Below are 5,649 nucleotides of genomic sequence, written 5' to 3'. Positions count from 1 at the left end.
AGTGCCGTCCTTTTATACCAACAATAGACATGACAAAACAGAAAAACTTTACCTGTTGGAGAACAACATTCTATGTTGTTGATAGAATTTCAGGAAATGCCACATTAACATGAATTTGAATAGGTGAACTGTGAAACTGTCTCAACAGCCTGTGCTGTTGGAACAACCAAAGTTAACCCCTATCTCCAACGGTCAATAATTAATGATGCCTACAGCGTGGATCCCTGAGACCCACAAGAAGGTATCCTTTGTCATCTAACTTCATCTGGCCCGTTCATACCAGTTTTAATGTAAGGTGGGCCAATGGAATGGTCGGTTGGTCCACAACCCAAGTCCACGTGTTTGAGTGCCGCTGTAAAGTCTGCTGATGGCGGTTACAGATACGTGGAATTTGAGGACACGTGGCTTGGAAAAAAAAAATTGGAGACGCGTCAGATCAAGTAGGGAATGCTGCCACTGTCGGATCTGTTGACCAAACTACTTGGTAAAGTTTGTTTCACGAGTTTGATACGTGCCACGTGTCTTTTCGACAGGTATGTCTATCAAGCATCATTGCAGCAGCGCTGCCTCGCTAGCACGCTTCAGAAAATGGTGGGCCGAACAGTGCTTTTAAGGCTCCGTTTGGTTGAAAAAGGGATGGGAAAAAGAGGAATATTCTTAAATGATATATATTTTTTTCATGTTTGATTGTTGGAAAAACGTGAGACATGCATGAGAAAAGTTATCGGGCTTTGTCTAGCTTGAACTCGAGAGTCTCTTCTTCCTTCAGCTAAGCATCCCAGCAGTTGTATCTCCGACAACTTCTTTGGTGATTTCCACTTCTATGGCAATCCTTTTGAAGCAGTTCATATGTCATAGGCATGTTAACAATCGGTGTTTCAAGACTCGAACCGGAATAGAAACTAAAATGTTCTTCATGTTTCGGTATTATCGGTCCAATCATCGAGTTTGGGCCGAATCTTAAAACACTGGTTAACACTAGCAAGGTCAAAATTTATGCATCACTTCTCATAGAATTACTTTTTAGAAGTCTTGCTCCAAGCCTCCAACTAAACCCATCAATTCTCATATGCAACTTGCATCGCTTCCCTATACCACTTCAAGATGATTATGGCATCTTCTACCCGGAAGTTTCTCACTCTACCTTGTCCATTAAAGCAAAAGAACACATGGATATAGAAAATTCTACTTCAAGAGCTTTATGGTGCAATATTGGGAGTTCAAATCAGTCCCCCCCAAAGTCCCACAACACATCCGGCTGTGTATTGTGAATATCTTCCTATGATGGCATCATCATTTCTGGTATCATCATCGGGAGAAATTCCCAATACACGACTTGTATGTGATGTGAGACATTGTGGGGGGCTGATTTGCTCTCCAATATTGGCATCAATAATCATCTTTTGATGTGTCAATCTTGTAGCTACCTACTTACTTTATTCTTAATCCATTATTTCATTCAATGACAAAACATATTGAACTTGATTTCCACTTTATAAAGATAAATTACCAATATACAACTTAAGAAATTAGGTACATCTTTACCAAATTAAGCCACTAAACACAACCTGATTTGTTGTTATATATTATATCACACTAGTGTTAGGGAAAGTTTGCAGTTAAAGGGGTAAAACCGTAAAGATAGCCAGATAGGTATTAATGTTATATGATATGGTGATACCCCGATAATTTTTATGACCTGCGCACAAACCAAGGCCAGTATCAGTCTTATGTGCCCGTTTGGGAGGGCTGAGCTGAACTTCAGTTAAATTGGTTAAATGCACAGTTGGGAAGGAGTTCAAATCTGCGTCCCACCCGGTTTTTCCCCACAAACGCTCCACATGTTCACCATCCGCCATCTGTCCCTTCACACGAGAGTCGCCAAACAGCGCGTGCAGGGCTTCCGTTAGTCCCTTCCGTTACCCCAAAATCCCATTTACGAGTCCAAACCCTTCATTCGATAGCTCCAGGTTAGGTATCTCCAAAACCCTCTTCTCCCTCTCCCCCCTCTCGAGTGCCTGACCCTGACTGCTTCTCCCTCACCAGAGCATCTTCTCCTTCTCCGGCACCGGCATCTACGACAGCAACCGGCGGTACTCTCCAGCCCATCTTTTCATCTCATTTTTTATTTTTTATTTTTTATTTTTTCTTTTCTGATATTTTCGTTTTCCAGATATCAGAGAAACCGGCAACAGAGTCATCTTCTCCTTCTCCGGCACTGGCACCTACAACGACAACCGGCGGTACTCTCCATCCCACCTTTCACCTCATTGCTTATTTTTTCTTCTTTTTTTCTGATGTTTTCGTTTTCCAGATATCAGAGAAACCGGTCTCCTTCTCTGGCACCGGCACCAAGATCCCCAGTACGAAACCAACCCCCTTTAAGGTACCCATTCATCACCACATTTTGATGTTATGACTTAACGAGAAATTTTTGTTTTTTTCAGACACCATATTCTTAGTTTTTCCCACTTCATCACCACATTTTCAGACACCAAATTCTATCAGAGGCATGCATTCCCCTCTTCAACTTCTCCACAGTCTACAATTACCTCATTGGATCTACCAAATCCTTCGTAGAGGCTTACGATGAGCCAGGCCCAGTCGGCCGTGGCCGATACAGCCCCCGCATGAAGCCACATATCAAGCTTAGTCAATGGCGAAAGGGTGCTCAGTGGTTCGAGATGGACCAAGACCTGGCCACCGAGATAGCCTCGGATTGGAAATATTTCTCTCTATTTGGGAGATACTGCAAGCCTTCGTTGTTACTCAGATGAGCACTACATACCAACTGAAGTTCTGGGAGAAGAACTCGAACCGAAGCTTGACTTAGGTCGACTGGTCAAGAGGAGGACCACACCCTACCAGATTTATGAGAACAGATGTGACTGTAGAGCTTTTAGAGAGGATGAGGAGTGGAAGAACTTGCGAGTACAATGGCAAAACTACCAATGTTTGCTCTCTGTTTGCGAGAAAGTTCTATCCTAAATACCTTGGATAGGCTATTGAGGTTTGCACCAAAAGTAATGAGGTTCAATTGATCATAATAGAGTCTATAGACCATACATAGACAATGGTTCGACCTTAGTTATTACTTAAGGCAGAAGAAAAGCAAATGCCCTTGATTTTTTATTTTTATTTATTTTTATCTTAATTTTCATTTCATTTGTTAAGGGCTTCAATTTAGTCCCTAGGGATTTAAACCCTACTGAATAACAGGGTTCTTCACAATTTTGAGGGGTCCTGACGATTATGATATGTGGATCAGTCCCACCTGTGAATATAAAAGGAATGGCGACCATACAAATTGTTTCATTTTTTCTGTAATAAGAGTTCCTTCTGGTCCTAATTGTTAACCAGCTGCACTGTAATTTCTTGGAGTATTAATAAACGGATTCTTCATTTGTCAGTATTTTCAATTCTGTTTTTCCAATATTTCTTAATGCTTCATCTATTGGGTACATAAGAATTAAGGATGATTGAAACTGAGGAGTCCCAAAATGTTACAGGCCTTTCATCCCATCAAGGACTCCCAATTTTCACAGTTAATAGGGAATTGTGTTTTGTTCAAGTAAGTGAGAAAAAGAAAGTTGTGGTAAATTCGTTAATAATTGTAGAAAATGTCTCAAAAAATTTCTCACAAATTTCCCTTATTTTTATTTATTTTCCAATGTATCAAACACAGTGCCAATTCTTAACCCAACCTGCCCATTTAGTAGATCACAGTCTTCTAGATGGATGCTTAATGAGTTGATGGGTTAAAGATCAATCCAGGCCCCTAAAACTTGCCATTCTACTATGAACATAGGGATCTTCTTAAGTCTGAGTAAACAAGACAAATAGAAGGTTCTGAGGCCCCTAAAACTTACTATGTTTTCCATGTTTTGAGGGGGATCAGAATCTACCCAATACAATTAAAATAATGATTTCATGGAAAATCACCATGATGTTACTAGACATAATTTTCCTTCCAAGAGTAGGCTCTGTCACTTCTACCAGTAAAGTTCCTTTGATTTATGGTCGGTGGGCAAGGCAAACGCGAAACGCCCCTCTCAATAGCGCAGCACATCAAGTCATCAACCAGACTTACCGACCTGTTTTTACTCTATTCATCGCGCATTCACTTTTCTTGTGCGCAAGCTCTTTGAGCAGCAGGCCTGCCCTTAATGTTAGCCAAATGGAATAAAGAATGGTGCCGGTGCCGGTGAAAAAGACCGGTTTCTCTGATATCTGGAAAACGAAAACATTAGAAAAAAATCAGAAAAAATAAACAATGAGGTGAAAGGTGGGATGGAGAGTACCGCCGGTTGTCGTTGTAGGTGCCGGCGCCGGAGAAGGAGAAGATGACTGCCGCCGATTTCTCTGATATCTGAAAAACGAAATTAACAGAAAAAAAAATAAAAAATAAAAAATGAGAGAAAAAGATGGGCCGGAGAGTACCGCCGGTTGCCGTTGTAGGTACCAGTGCCGGTGCCGGAGAAGGAGAAGATAGATACCCTAACCTGGAGTTGTCGAATGAAGGGTTTGAATTCGTAAATAGGACTTTTGGGGGGGGGGGGTAACGGAAGGGGCTAACGGAGCCCCGCACGCGCTATTTAGCATCTCTCGTGTGAAGGGACAGATGGCGGATGGTGAGTGTGTGGGGAGTTTGTGGGGAAAAACCAAGTGGGGCACAGATTTGAACTCGTTGGGAAGCTGAAGTGCAATGGTTCTCGTTTTTTGAGGTGGGCTCTACACTGATTGCCTTTTAAGGTATGTTTGGTGAAAAATCAGAGAACCCAAATCAAATGGCAGTAATTAAAAATACGGATAAGTCCAATGCAAATTTCTGAATTCCATTGTAAATCTATAAATAGTCAAAATGTCAAAACCCCCCACTCTATATATCATGCTTCAATTCCGAGCTAGCACCCACTCCAACTGTATTTTGGGCCTAAAGATTCTTAACTTGGGCTGAACCGTCATTCTCCCAAAAAATAGTAATGTTGCTAGATAAAAGTTTGTGGTACTATGCCATGAAAATTAAATTATGACCCCTATAGGGGCGAAAGAAAGGCGAGTAATCTATACAAAAAAATAGTATTTACACTCCACTTTTTAGTCAAAAAAACAAATAAGGACCTGAATTAGCTAAAGTGTCGTATCTAGCGGCTCCCAAAACAACTCATGCTGTTTTTTTCCAAATAGCCAAAGTGATCTCCTTTAGATAGCTTATCCTGAATGCCTCAAAGCAACTGAACCAGTTTAGCTAAATGTTCAGCTCAGTCCTCCCAAATGGGGCCTTAGCTGCTTTGGAGCACTCTGGATAAGCCATTCAAAGAGATTTAAGTGGACAGCTAGCTCTTCAAATGACTAATTGGCAAGCTGACAATTGACTTACTGATGGTCTTGTCCGTTTGCTTTAAAGTCTAACATCTGAAAGTGCAATAATTACACTACGAGGTATATTGGTATTGGTGAATTTTTCTTTCCTCTGAACTCTAAATGTAGAGAACGTTGTTTTGAATTATGAAAATTATCAAATATCCATTTTGACTCCATATACGAGAGCTTTTATTTGTATTTTTTGGGGCATCATTGAAAAACAAAAAGTTGTATGATTGCATTGTAATAGATTAGAGATAAGAGAAATCGAATAACCAATTTTTT

At 40.8% G+C, this 5,649-nt stretch overlaps 1 pseudogene across 1 annotated transcript; it reads left to right on the top strand.

Annotated features, from left to right (window-relative positions):
- Positions 1-1,169: 1,169 nt before the first annotated feature.
- Positions 1,170-3,288, top strand: LOC148847561 (glycosyltransferase BC10-like; annotated as a pseudogene). The gene is made up of 5 exons (XR_016101054.1): positions 1,170-1,262; positions 1,976-2,093; positions 2,174-2,243; positions 2,315-2,386; positions 2,492-3,288. The product of XR_016101054.1 is annotated as a glycosyltransferase BC10-like (transcript).
- The last annotated feature ends 2,361 nt before the right edge of the window (positions 3,289-5,649 follow it).

The sequence above is a fragment of the Nelumbo lutea genome, chromosome 6 (assembly GCF_056320005.1).
Source record: "Nelumbo lutea isolate HS-2025 chromosome 6, American lotus-T2T, whole genome shotgun sequence".
NCBI lineage: Eukaryota > Viridiplantae > Streptophyta > Magnoliopsida > Proteales > Nelumbonaceae > Nelumbo > Nelumbo lutea.
This window is presented reverse-complemented; position numbering and strand designations above follow the sequence as displayed.